The sequence below is a fragment of the Schistocerca americana genome, chromosome 1 (genome assembly GCF_021461395.2).
Source record: "Schistocerca americana isolate TAMUIC-IGC-003095 chromosome 1, iqSchAmer2.1, whole genome shotgun sequence".
Lineage (NCBI taxonomy): Eukaryota > Metazoa > Arthropoda > Insecta > Orthoptera > Acrididae > Schistocerca > Schistocerca americana.
The window spans coordinates 136,339,297-136,353,655 of NC_060119.1; positions in this window are offsets into that span (position 1 = coordinate 136,339,297).

The window sequence follows — 14,359 nt, forward strand, 5'->3', positions numbered from 1 at the left end:
TTTCCCTTATTGCGTAGCGTCTCGTCAGAAGAGACAGCAACAGAAAACACGAGATGTAAGGCAGCAGGAATGTCTGACGCCACGTGAGACAAGCTGGCTGCAGAGAGACACGGGGGCACTCACGGAAATGGAACGTGTCTAATACAGGAGATGTGGCGTTCGGGAAACGACAGCGGGGAGGGAGGATGGCAGAGAAATGCTTTCTGTCTTGCGGCTGGACGAATAAGGACCCCAAGAGAAGAATGCTCTGGAATCCATGTGGGTGTGCGGCTACCGGAGGTAACGCAGGTAAAAAAATGTGATGCGGGGGCTGGCACTACGAACCGTGACCCTGACGCACGTATTGTCTGTCGTGTTTATGTCTCGTTGGAGCAGGTACACACTGACAGGTATCGTGTTTTTCACTAAAGGAAGGTTGATATACAGCTCTACAAATGTAGTGTGAACAAGTTATTTTACATGCCCCAGATGATACTAGTGAATGGTCAGAAAATGATATGTTTAATAAGTTATAGTTAAAATTTACTTTATAAAAGCTTGTACGACGACATATGTGTCCGCAAAGAGGAGTGGTAGTGCTGTTGGTGGTGAACGAATGACCTCCATAATGTTAACTGCAATACGTGTGTACAGGGTGGCCACCAGAGAGCAGTGCGACTAAAATCACCTTTATTATAGTGAATTTCTTTGTTCACCTTGCTACCTGGTGAAAGGCTGTTTTCTTTTATTTAGTAATAAAGAAAGAAACCTAACTTGATGTAAAAAACTTTCATCTCGGTATACAACACGAAAAAGGAAAATTCAACTGTAAGTATTGGTATCGAATTTCCTACAAAATTTAGTTTCGTAGACTCATTAACATGTATAAAAGAATTTATTGTATAAAGTAGGACGTATATTTTGTGTGGAATATGCAATTCTGTGTTCACTGGGACACGTCTACCCAAAACAAAATATAGTAGTAGCAGAGATGGCTGTTTTATGTTCAGTTCGAGTTGATCCGGATATTTTTATTTTAGCTGTGAACGAAGGCAATGCAACAGTGATTGTTTTGAACAAGAAGGACTACGTTCAAAAGGTGCAGTGTTTACTATCCTATTCAGCGTTTCGTAAGATAGGTGCTGAACGCGCAAAGGGTAGTAAGAGAAGGAATAACAGTCTTCTGAAGAAAATTTGCTTGCCCTAGGAGACGATCAATGGCTTTAAGTCTGATTGTGGCGTTCCCCCAGGCTGTTCGTCATTCCGAAGATCCAGAAGTAAGGAGTTCAGCTAAGACGGATTGAGAATAATAGGCCTATTGATGCTTCGACGTATCGTGTATCAAAACATCTTACTACGCCGATGAGCTCACTACTAGGTCGGTGTGAGCATCACATTAGGAATTCGGCATATTTCTCGCATCTATTAGAGGGAATACGTTTGAATGACTCGAAGTTTATGGTAAGTTCTGCTGTCGTGTCTGCACTCCTCTGTCTGATTCGTTATGGTTAATTGAGGTTCTGTTTGGTGCTGAATTAACGAATCTATTTCCACATGTGTTGGCTTCCATTTACTCTTTATTCAAGAACCAGCACAACGAGCAGACTTTGTGGAACGTGTCTTGTTTTCTTTTTTTTTCAGTTATGTAGGCTTTTGTGTCTGCCCACTGGTCTAATAAAGGGTGCCTAGGAAGCTGTTTTCTTGGATAGCTGGACAATTCAAGCAAATCGTATTAATGGAGTTTATTACAGTAAGTTACATTGACAATAGTGTGTTGCAAGGAAATGACAACATGCAAATAATCGATTGAAACATCGTGGCAGATTAAAACTGTGTGCCGGACCGAGAGTCGGGAGCTTTGCCTTTTGAGGGTAAGTGCTCTACCAACTGTGCTACCCAAGCACGACTCACGCACCGTCCTCACAGCTTTACTTCCGTCAGTACCTCGTCTCCTACTTTCCAAACTTTACAGAAGCTCTCCTGCGAACCATACAGGACTAGCACTCCTGAAAGAAAGGATATTGCGGACACATGGCTTAGCCACAGCCTAGGGGATGTTTCCAGAATGAGATTTTCACTCTGCAGCGGAGTGTGCGCTGATATGGTTCGCAGTAGAGCTTCTGTAAAGTTTGGAAAGTAGGAGCCGAGGTACTGGCTAAAGTAAAGCTGTGAGGACGGGACGTGAGTCGTGCTTCGGTAGCTCAGTTGGTAGAGCACTTTCCTGCGAAAGGCAAAGGTCCCGAGTTCGAGTCTCGGTCCGGCACACAGTTTTAATCTGCTTGGAAGTTTCATATCAGCGCAAACTCCGCTGCAGAGTGAAAATCTCATTCTGAAATAATCAATTACCTTCGGTATATACAATTTCAATGCAAGCAAAACAATACAGTTCGTAAGGCACTGCTGTAGCGTTTGTATACAGCTCGTATTCCTCTCCGGCCGCGGCTAGGCGACACGGCGCATATATTCTCTTCGCGTAGATGTCGCTCCTGTCTTTGTGTCGTCCTAGAGTGGGGTCCGACAGCGCACTATTGGCTGACGCTTCACAGTCCTCTGTACTCCTTCGTTCGTGCTCGTCATGCCGGCGCTTGTCGATACACGGGAACATAGGCTATACGTTTATTGTTTGACCATATGGCGGCACTTAAAGTAGTAAAGAAGTTTTGCTATTTGGGGAGCAAAAAAACTGATGATAGTCGAAGTAAAGAGGATATAAAACGTAGACTGGCAATGACAGGGAAAGCGTTTCTGAAGAAGAGAAATTTGTTAACATCGAGTATAGATTTATGTGTCAGGAAATCGTTTCTGAAATATGTGAAACAAGGACGATAAATAGTTTGGACTAGAAAAGAATAGAAGCTTTCATAATGTGATGCTACAGAAGAATGCTGACATAACTAATGAGGAGGTATTGAATAGAATTGGGAAGGAGTTTGTGACACAACTTGACTAGAAGGTGGGATCGGTTGGTAGGACATGTTCTGAGGCATCAAGGGATCACAAATTTAGCATTGGAGGGCAGCGTGGAGGGTAACAATAGTAGAGGGAGACCAAGAGATGAATACACTAAGCAGATTCAGAAGGATGTAGGTTGCAGTAGGTACTGGGAGATGAAGAAGCTTGCACAGTATAGAGTAGCATGGAGAGCTGCATCAAACCAGTCTCAGGACTGAGGACCACAACAACAACAATATGGAAGTGAGGATTTTAACGACATTTTTAGAACACCAGAATTAAATCCACTGTCATATTCATTTCACTGTGGAGTTGAAAAAGAATGTCATCCCTTCATTAATGTGTTACTCAGGAGGAAGCCTACTCACACTAACGTATATTTACGGGCTGATAATTGTCACCATCCGGCTCAACGTGAACGGGTACTTAGTACCTTGGTTCACAGGGCCCATGTCATCTCGTATTCCGAGCGATTGTCAGCTGAGATAGCCATATATTTCGTCAGAAAGGTTATAGAAGAAGTCAGATCTGAAATGTGTTGCGGTATCGACCCATCGCGCACCGGGTGAATGATGATATTACCTAGGTGACACCGAAGTCTGGGATCATCTCGGTTTATGAAAGGAACATTTCCAGCAGGATTTGTCATGTTTTTCGGAAATAAAATGGGAGATATGTTATGATTTTCGACTACAATGTAAGACTAGGGTCCTCTTAGGTGCCGTAAAGGCATCCTTATTTTTCGTAAGGCTGGTGCCTGTCGTATTCCTTGCAGTTATGACACGTCATATATTGATCAGACTATCATGACTGTGGAGGACAGATATACTTAGCATAAGCGTCACACACGCTTACAACAGCCGAGCAAATGTGCTACTGGAGAATATCGTCTTGGCAAATGTCATCCTATGGAGTATAAGAACACGGAGTTTCTTGCATCGGTATCTGAAGTGAGTGATCGTTCGACACGAAAAATAGTCTACTTTGCTTATTTTCAGTCGCTTATGTCGTATGGTATTATATTTTCCGGTAACTCTTCCCATTCTTAAAAGGATATTTTTGGCTGAGAAACGGGCGGTTCGGGCAATAAGTGGTGTATGTGTTGGGTTAGTGTGAGTAAGGAAGCAGTTTAAATGAAATTAGCAGGTACGTTTATAAACAGAGACTGATGTTTTTGGTTAAATTTTGCGTGGAATCCTGCTTTCTCTCTCTCATCAAAAAAAAACGAAGGGACAGAGTTCATGCCGGCCGAAGTGGCCGTGCGGTTAAAGGCGCTGCAGTCTGGAACCGCAAGACCGCTACGGTCGCAGGTTCGAATCCTGCCTCGGGCATGGATGTTTGTGTTGTCCTTAGGTTAGTTAGGTTTAACTAGTTCTAAGTTCTAGGGGACTAATGACCTCAGCAGTTGAGTCCCATAGTGCTCAGAGTCATTTGAACCATTTTTTTTTTTTTTTTGACAGAGTTAATGCTTCACAACGTTTTTGTGCGTAACACTAACATTGGTGTAGTACGAAGGTTAAATACGAATCGCAATGTGCCACAGCTTCCATCCCAACCAAAGACCGTCAGCTCTCTTATCGCAATAGAAAATACAGCTAGAAATAGTGCCATAGAGACTTTTCTTTGGAGATATTTCTGACAAAACAGGAAAATGTCTGGTTTCAGAGAACATAGCCCCGGTTTAGTACGAGGGTGAGTGAAATGAATACGTTAAATACTTCTTTAAATTTTATTTATTGTGCAGAAGTGGTACAAAGCCTTATCACTTTTCAACATAATCTCCCCCATGCTCAATGCAATTCCTCCAGCGCTTACAAAGTGCATAAATTCCTCTATAAAAAAATTCTTTTATTAGTCCGCGTATCCACTCATGCACCGCGTGGCGTACCTCTTCATCAGAACGAAACTTCTTTACTCCCATTGCGTCTTTGATAGGTCCAAACATATGGAAATCACGTGGGGCAAGGCCGGGTGAGTATGGTGGATGAGGAAGACACTCAAAATGCAGGTCCGTGATTGCAACTGTTGTACGGGCAGTGTGGGGCCTGGCATTGCCATTTTGAAAAGGACACCTGCTAACAGCAATCCACGTCGCTTTGATTTGATTTCAGGGCGCAGATGATTTTTTAGGAGATCTGTGAGACAGTGGTGACAGTGGTCCCTCTAGGCATGTAATGCTCCAAAATGACGCCTTCTTCGTCCCAAAAGAGAGTCAGCATAACCTTCCCTGCTGATGGTTCTGTTCGAAACTTCTTTGGTTTTGGTGATGAAAATGACTTCATTCTTTGCTCGCTCTCTTCGTTTCCGGTTGGTGGAAGTGAACCCAGGTTTCGTTCTCAGTAACGATTTTTGCAAGGACGCCGTCACCTCGTTCAAAGCGTCGAAGTTCTTCACAAGCATCAACACGTCGTTCTTTCATTTCAGGACTCAGCTGCCGTGGCACCCATTTTGCAGACACTATGTGAAACTGTAGCACATCATGCACAGTGTGGTGTGCTGACCCATTGTTAATCTGTAAACATGCTGCAATGTCATTCAGTGTCACTCGGTGGTTTTCCTTCACTATGGCTTCAACTGCTGCAATGTTCTGTGGAGTCACAACTCGTTGTGCCTGATCTGGACGAGGAGAATCTTCCACTGAAGTCACACCATTTGCGAACTTCCTACTCCATTCGTAGCATGCTGGTGTGACATACATGTATCACCGTACTGAACCTTCATTCGTCGATGAATTTCAATCGGTTTCACACCTTCACTACGCAAAAACAGACTAACAGAACGCTGTTCTTCCCTGGTGCAAGCCCCAAGTGGGGCGGCCATCTTTATACTGATACTGCGACGGTATGTGTGTATCTGCACTATGCTGCCACCTACAAGCCGTTCTGCACCCTGTTTGTAGTACGCTCACCAACTTACAGGATAACGGCGCGAAATTTCGATTTGTTATTGCAAATTTAAGGTTTTTATTTGACTCACTCTCGTATATTCCTAATAACAAAGGCCAAAAATTTAGACACACGGAAAGTGTGCTTCGCGATAGATCTAAATTATCGGGAATCTGCTGTATCTCTTCTCAGAAATGTGACTCCAAATATATAAGCCCAATCGGCGGAAGTTCTTCAACTCGGTTTAAAAAGCATACCAATTGGACGAATTTACGATCAGCACTAAGTGCGTACTTACGTGACACAGGAAGTCAGATCACAGATATACACGAGAGTATGCAGATCATATGACTGGAGAATAATGGGGGTATAGCCTTAACATTTTAGAATAGAGAGTGTTTTCCCGAGCCTTACAAAAATCTTTTGAGCTCACCTCAAACACTCAGACAGAACTGAGGGATACGAATGGTTTAGGAAATTGTGGCCACGTAAGGAGATAGCCCGTTGTTCTTACTTTTCGACAACGTATTTCACTGCAAGTAAAAAAAAAAAAAAATAGCTGCTTATAAATTCTACATTGGTCTTTAAATTGCGTGGATTAACATACTTTATAAACATTCGTAATTCGTAATCTGCAGCATCCGGGATTTACCGTATTAGTTTTCTCTCCATGCACTGTCCATGTTTTATACCAGTTGCTGACTTAAGCTGTAATTGCTTATTTAAATTGTAATTGCTCTTTATGTACAGCACCTCTCTCTCTCTCTCTTTCTCTCTCTCTCTCTCTCTCTCTCTTTCACGCTTCGCCATTCGGTGCACTAGCTTTTCTCCACTAGTCCCGTCTCGCAACGTTTTCGGTTACTACGGCCAATGCACTTTTCCTCCTGGCTGCTTGCATAGGGATGTAGCTAGTCCAGCGTGTGGCCGTGCTCGCATCGCGTCCGGCTGATAAAATATTGTGTTGTTATTTGTGCTTGTATACATTTCCTCTTGCTTTCCAGGGCTTATTATATTCTCTTCGTATCAAATATTCGTTTTATTTTGTTTTAGGGCCACCCCTTTTCATCAATTTGATAAACGCTTCCAGCGATTTTTAATTTATGAATTAAGTGAAGGACGGGTAGAGGCTTCCTGATAGCGTAATATAATGCTGTAAACACAATTTATGTAAATACCTAATGTACATGTACAAAAATACACTCCTGGAAATGGAAAAAAGAACACATTGACACCGGTGTGTCAGACCCACCATACTTGCTCCGGACACTGCGAGAGGGCTGTACAAGCAATGATCACACGCACGGCACAGCGGACACACCACGAACCGCGGTGTTGGCCGTCGAATGGCGCTAGCTGCGCAGCATTTGTGCACCGCCGCCGTCAGTGTCAGCCAGTTTGCCGTGGCATACGGAGCTCCATCGCAGTCTTTAACACTGGTAGCATGCCGCGACAGCGTGGACGTGAACCGTATGTGCAGTTGACGGACTTTGAGCGAGGGCGTATAGTGGGCATGCGGGAGGCCGGGTGGACGTACCGCCGAATTGCTCAACACGTGGGGCGTGAGGTCTCCACAGTACATCGATGTTGTCGCCAGTGGTCGGCGGAAGGTGCACGTGCCCGTCGACCTGGGACCGGACCGCAGCGACGCACGGATGCACGCCAAGACCGTAGGATCCTACGCAGTGCCGTAGGGGACCGCACCGCCACTTCCCAGCAAATTAGGGACACTGTTGCTCCCGGGGTATCGGCGAGGACCATTCTCAACCGTCTCCATGAAGCTGGGCTACGGTCCCGCACACCGTTAGGCCGTCTTCCGCTCACGCCCCAACATCGTGCAGCCCGCCTCCAGTGGTGTCGTGACAGGCGTGAATGGAGGGACGAATGGAGACGTGTCGTCTTCAGCGATGAGAGTCGCTTCTGCCTTGGTGCCAATGATGGTCGTATGCGTGTTTGGCGCTGTGCAGGTGAGCGCCACAATCAGGACTGCATACGACCGAGGCACACAGGGCCAACACCCGGCATCATGGTGTGGGGAGCGATCTCCTACTCTGGCCGTACACCACTGGTGATCGTCGAGGGGTCACTGAATAGTGCACGGCACATCCAAACCGTCATCGAACCCATCGTTCTACCATTCCTAGACCGGCAAGGGAACTTGCTGTTCCAACAGGACAATGCACGTCCGCATGTATCCCGTGCCACCCAACGTGCTCTAGAAGGTGTAAGTCAACTACGCTGGCCAGCAAGATCTCCGGATCTGTCCCCCATTGAGCATGTTTGGGACTGGATGAAGCGTCGTCTCACGCGGTCTGCACGTCCAGCACGAACGCTGGTCCAACTGAGGCGCCAGGTGGAAATGGCATGGCAAGCCGTTCCACAGGACTACATCCAGCATCTCTACGATCGTCTCCATGGGAGAATAGCAGCCTGCATTGCTGCGAAAGGTGGATATACACTGTACTAGTGCCGACATTGTGCATGCTCTGTTGCCTGTGTCTATGTGCCTGTGGTTCTGTCAGTGTGATCATGTGATGTATCTGACCCCAGGAATGTGTCAATAAAGTTTCCCCTTCCTGGGACAATGAATTCACGGTGTTCTTATTTCAATTTCCAGGAGTGTATTTACTAAGCCCATGTTAAGGGAAAAAAAATTCTAAAATACTTTCTTTCTAAACCTGTTTATATCACCTGAGGATGCGCCTAAACTGGGATGGAAACGGTCGTGGTTTTAATGAAAAGGCTTTTACGGCCAGAGCTGTGTTTTCTACTGTATAAAAATAACGCTACCTCATTCGTTGTTTATTGGCATTCACTATCGATAACTTCTGATATCCGTCATGTTTAGTTGTGAGTGGCAACAGTGTTTACAGTGTGTGTGTGTGTGTGTGTGTGTGTGTGTGTGTGTGTGTGTTTGTGTGTGTGTGTGTGTGTGTGTGCCTGTTTTATTTTTCCGAAATTGTTCTGAAAACCGAGGTTTTAAATTTCCTTGCACAGCTCTCGCTTGCTGCAGTTTGGCCTTGAAAATGACAGGGTGTGTTCCTGTCGAAATTTAGGTGGCTGCGAGGACCTCACCCGGCTGCATTCCCGTAAGTTACCTGAACATTGTACACGCCTGCAGAAACTCAGGTCTCACAAACGTAAACAAACTTCGACTTCATAAATCTATATTGGTGTAAGTGTCCTGAAGCCCTGTAATCAGAATCCCCAAACGTTGTGGTACACGTATGTAATCGGTGAAGAACTGGCTGTGTTACGTGGAATTTCCGTGCACGTGGCTTCTGCATCAGCCCATAGATAATAAGAGGCCGTAACGAATAAGTTGCCGACTAAACATATCTTACAATTATGAGCCGATGGTAGTAGTCAGAACCATAGTCATCTGAGAAATATTTTCACGTTTCTCGCATCACGTGTGTATTGCCCTGTTGAATTAGGGTACGTGGAGCTACCTGAAGTAGATACTGAATGTCAGTCTCTAAACCTTTGATGACCAAATAAGACAGTGACGTGGAAGAACTCAAAGCCACTGTCACATCACCAACAGTGTGAGACTCCATACGTGGCCACAAGTGCTGCCTGCGTCACCACTGTTGGGCACCACCTGTGATAATCGCTGGCTTTTAAAGGGACTGCCAACCGGTGCTCCCTTTACCGGGGCAGGTTTCGTTACCTTCTCCTTACGCCAGTATTTTAGTTAGTCACTTCATACTTGTTTACGCTGTGATTGCTCTCCGGTGTACTTTTGACCCTCTGGCATTGGAACTGGGGATGATCTGGCTTGAGTGTGCGTATAAAACATTCGGTTTAGGCTATGGCTATTTTACTGATTTAGGGTCCTCACTGACTGTGACTTTTTTATGTTATTGGGAAGGTACTGGGACGTATAGGCACGAAAAGCAAATTCCCATCCTTTCCTTCAGCTGTATTCATGTGCATTTGTGTTAGATTTACCCGCTGTCGAATTCAAAGCTGTATAATTTATTTTTCAGCCACCCTCAGTGGCCACATGAAACAATCGGGAGTTAGAAAACTGTGCTGTCTCGTATAAAACGTAAAACTCAGGCAGTACTAGAGAAGAAACTGTAGCCTATTCGATCGAGGCTTTACGTGTGAAGGAGACCAAGAAGAAATTTGGAAAATGAATTAAAGGTTAGGAGAAGATATAAAAGTTTTATAGTTGCCGGTGACACTATAGTTCTATCGAAATAGTAAATGACATAATAGTTGAACAAAATGAAGAGTGTCTGAAATTAGCAGTGCGGCTTACTAGTTCTAATGATTTTAGTAAATAAATCCCTGAGACGAGATTTAGCCATTGACAGGGTTGGGCGATGAATGGCTCTATTTGATACTCTGTTTCGATATAGTCAAAGGGTCCTGTCGAAAACGCCTGCTTTCATGCGTATTAGCTAATTTACCTGATGAAATAGTTACAGTATGTGATCGTACAGGCAAATCGTCTGAGCACTGACATGTTATTTGAATGTTTGGATCATAACAATTTGTAGCTGATGTAGATGACACCAAAAGGTATATACTGAACAAAATGATAAGTTATTCAGTTAATTATTTTGAAGAAAACCGTAGAAAATACTGTTTAGCTAGAATAATAAAAATAATTCAGTTTCAGTTAAGCCAACGTCTGTGCATAATGTGAATGAAAGCGAATTTCCCAGTTGTCACTGAATCATCATTGGCCAACGAAAAGAAAACAGTCCCCTACTTCTGAACTTGTCACAAAATAATCAACAATTCATAAATGTACATAATCTACCACAGCGATCAAAAATAGCAAGTAAATAAAGTTAAAGTTGTGTAATGCGGATCCTATGACGTTCCGGAACTGTTGAAGTTCACTCTAGGTTTCGCTAGGACCCCCTTGGCTCAGAACGTATCTAATTGTGAGTGACTTTTAGAGTATTCGTGCAGTCGCTTGCTCCCTATAACTCAACACTTTACTGCACTATCATCTCCGTGGTGCGTTAGCTGAAGACTGTTCTACTCGAATTCTGACTCCAGAATGCCAGCTGACCCCTATAATGAACTTCCATTTCTGGCTCTGCTTTCCAGAACACTCGAGCAAATGTTCACTCGCGTCAGTTTACATCTTACTTAATATTACTGAAAACTATCAACCATTTGAATGATTATCAAGTCAAAAATTTTGTGCATACATTTTCTTCCGGGTCTTAAGGCCAAATATATACTACTGGTCATTAAAATTGCTACACCAAGAAGGGTCATAAATCAGATGCGAATAATTATAGGCCTATTTCGCATACGTCAATCTGTTGTAGAATAATGGAACATGTTTTGTGTTCTCGTATTATGACGTTCTTAGATAATACAAATCTCCTTCATCATAACCAACATGGATTCCGCAAACAGAGATCATGTGAAACTCAGCTCGCCCTATTTGCCCAAGAAATTCACAGTGCCGTAGACACTGGCGAGCAGATTGATGCCGTATTCCTGGACTTCAGGAAGGCATTTGATACGGTTCCGCACTTACGTTTAGTGAAAAAAATACGAGCTTACGGAATATCGGACCAGGTTTGTGATTGGATTCAGGATTTCCTAGAAGAAAGAACACAACATGTCATTCTTAACGGTTCAAAATCTGCAGATGTAGAGGTAATTTCGGGAGTACCGCAGGGAAGCGTGATAGGACCTTTATTATTTACAATATACATAAATGACTTAGTTGACAACATCGGTAGCTCCGTGAGGCTATTTGCAGATGACACGGTTGTCTACAAGAAAGTAGCAACATCAGAAGACTCGTACGTACTCCAGGAGGACCTGCAGAGGATTAATGCATGGTGCGACAGCTGGCAGCTTTCCCTAAACGTAGATAAATGTAATATAATGCGCATACATAGGGGCAGAAATCCATTCCAGTACGATTATGCCATAGGTGGTAAATCATTGGAAGCGGTAACGACCGTAAAATACTTAGGAGTTACTATCCGGAGCGATCTGAAGTGGAATGATCACATAAAACAAATAGTGGGAAAAGCAGGCGCCAGGTTGAGATTCATAGGAAGAATTCTAAGAAAATGTGACTCATCGACGAAAGAAGTAGCTTACAAAACGCTTGTTCGTCCGATTCTTGAGTATTGCTCATCAGTATGGGACCCTTACCAGGTTGGATTAATAGAAGAGATAGACATGATCCAGCGAAAAGCAGCGCGATTCGTCATGGGGACATTTAGTCAGCGCGAGAGCGTTACGGAGATGCTGAACAAGCTCCAGTGGCGGACACTTCAAGAAAGGCGTTACGCAATACGGAGAGGTTTATTATCGAAATTACGAGAGAGCACATTCCGGGAAGAGATGGGCAACATATTACTACCGCCCACATATATCTCGCGTAATGATCGCAACGAAAAGATCCGAGAAATTAGAGCAAATACGGAGACTTACAAGCAGTCGTTCTTCCCACGCACAATTCGTGAATGGAACAGGGAAGGGGGGATAAGATAGTGGTACAATAAGTACCCTCCGCCACACACCGTAAGGTGGCTCGCGGAGTATAGATGTAGATGTAGATGTAGATGATAAACGGTTATTCATTGGACAAATATATTATACTAGAACTGACATGTGATTACATTTTCACGCAATTTAGGTGCATAGATCCTGAGAAATCAGTGCCCAGAACAACCACCTCTGGCCGTAAGAACGGCCTTGATACGCCTGGGCGTTGAGTCAAACAGAGCTTGGATGGCGTGTACAGGTACAGCTGCCCATGCAGCTTCAACACGACACCGCAGTTCATCAAGAGTAGTGACTGGTGCATTGTGACGAGCCAGTTGCTCGGCCACCATTGACCAGATGTTTTCAATTGGTGAGAGATCTGGAGAATGTGCTGGCCAGGGCAGCAGTCGAACATTTCCTGTATCCAGAAAGGCCCGTACAGGACCTGCAACATGCGGTCGTGCATTATCCTACTGAAATGTAGGGTTTCGCAGGGATCGAATGAAGGGTAGAGCCACGGGTCGTAACACATCTGAAATGTAACGTCCACTGTTCAAAGTGCCGTCAATGCGAACAACAGGTGACCGAGACGTGTAACCAATGGCACTCCATACCATGACGCCGGGTGGTACGCCAGTATGGCGATGACGAATCATGCTTCCAATTTGTGTTCACCGCTATGTCGCCAAACACGAATGCGACCATCATGATGCTGTAAACAGAACCTGGATTCATCCGAAAATATGACGTTTTGCCATTCGTGCACCCAGGTTCGTCGTTGAGTACACCATCGCAGGCGCTCCTGCCTGTAATGCAGCGTCAAGAGTAACCGCAGCCATGGTCTCCGAACTGGTAGTCCATGCTGCTGCAAACGTCGTCGAACTGTTCGTGCAAATGGTTGTTATCTTGCAAATATCCCCATCTGTTGGCTCAGAGATCGAGACGTGGCTGCACGATCCGTTACAGCCATGCGGTTATGATGCCTGTCATCTCGACTGCTACTGATACGAGGCCGTTAGGATCCAGCATAGCGTTCCGTATTACCCTCCTGAACCCACCGATTCCATATTCTGCTAACTGTCATTGGATATCGACAAACGCGAGCAGTAATGTCACGATACGATAAACCGCAATCGCGATAGTCTACAATCCGACCTTTATCAAAGACGGAAACGAGGTGGTACGCATTTCTCCTCCTTACACGAGGCATCACAACAACGTTTCACCAGGCAACGCCGGTCAACTGCTGTTTTTGTATGAGAAATCGGTTGGAAACTTTCCTCGTGTCAGCACATTGTAGGTGCCGCCACCGGCGCCGGCCTTGTGTGAATGCTCTGAAAAGGTAATCATTTGCATATCACAGCATCTTCTTCCTGTCGGTTAAATTTCGCGTCTGTAGCACGTCATATTCGTGGTGTAGCAGTTGTAATGGCCAGTAGTGTACATGTGGTGCAGGAAATATGGCTCACTGGTTAATATCAATTCGAACAGTGCGGCAAGGCAAGGACTCCACCTCTTCCTTGTACTGGCTACGGTGGTCGTAGACAAACACCGACAGTCTTCGGCAGCAACCACGTCTGCTTCACGGCCCCAAACAAATACCGGTTCCGCTCTCAGGAAGACGCTACAACACATTGTTCCACAGATTTGTGTTGCCAAGTTAACCGCCGTGCTAAAGAGAAAAATGTGAAGCATTCGAAAAATAAATCATCGTCGGAAAGAATGAGTCAGCATACAGAAATTAATTGCAAGGGCGGTAACAATGCAATGGAAATTACGCTGCTAAATTCAGAGGAGACAGAGAGGTTAGAAGGAACGAGTAAAGTGCCTCTCTGAGCGGCAGGCCCTATCTGATGACGCGTCAGAAGAAGAAACAAGATTCGATATTGAAGAGGTAGGGGACCCAGTATTAGAGTCAGAACTTAGGGCTAGGGACGACTCAAAATTTTGTAAGGCAGAAGGGATAGATAACGTTCCATAGGAATTTCTAAAACCACTGAGGGAAGCGTCAACAAAAGGACTATTCACGTTGGTGTGTAGAATGCATAGGACTGGCCGTGTAC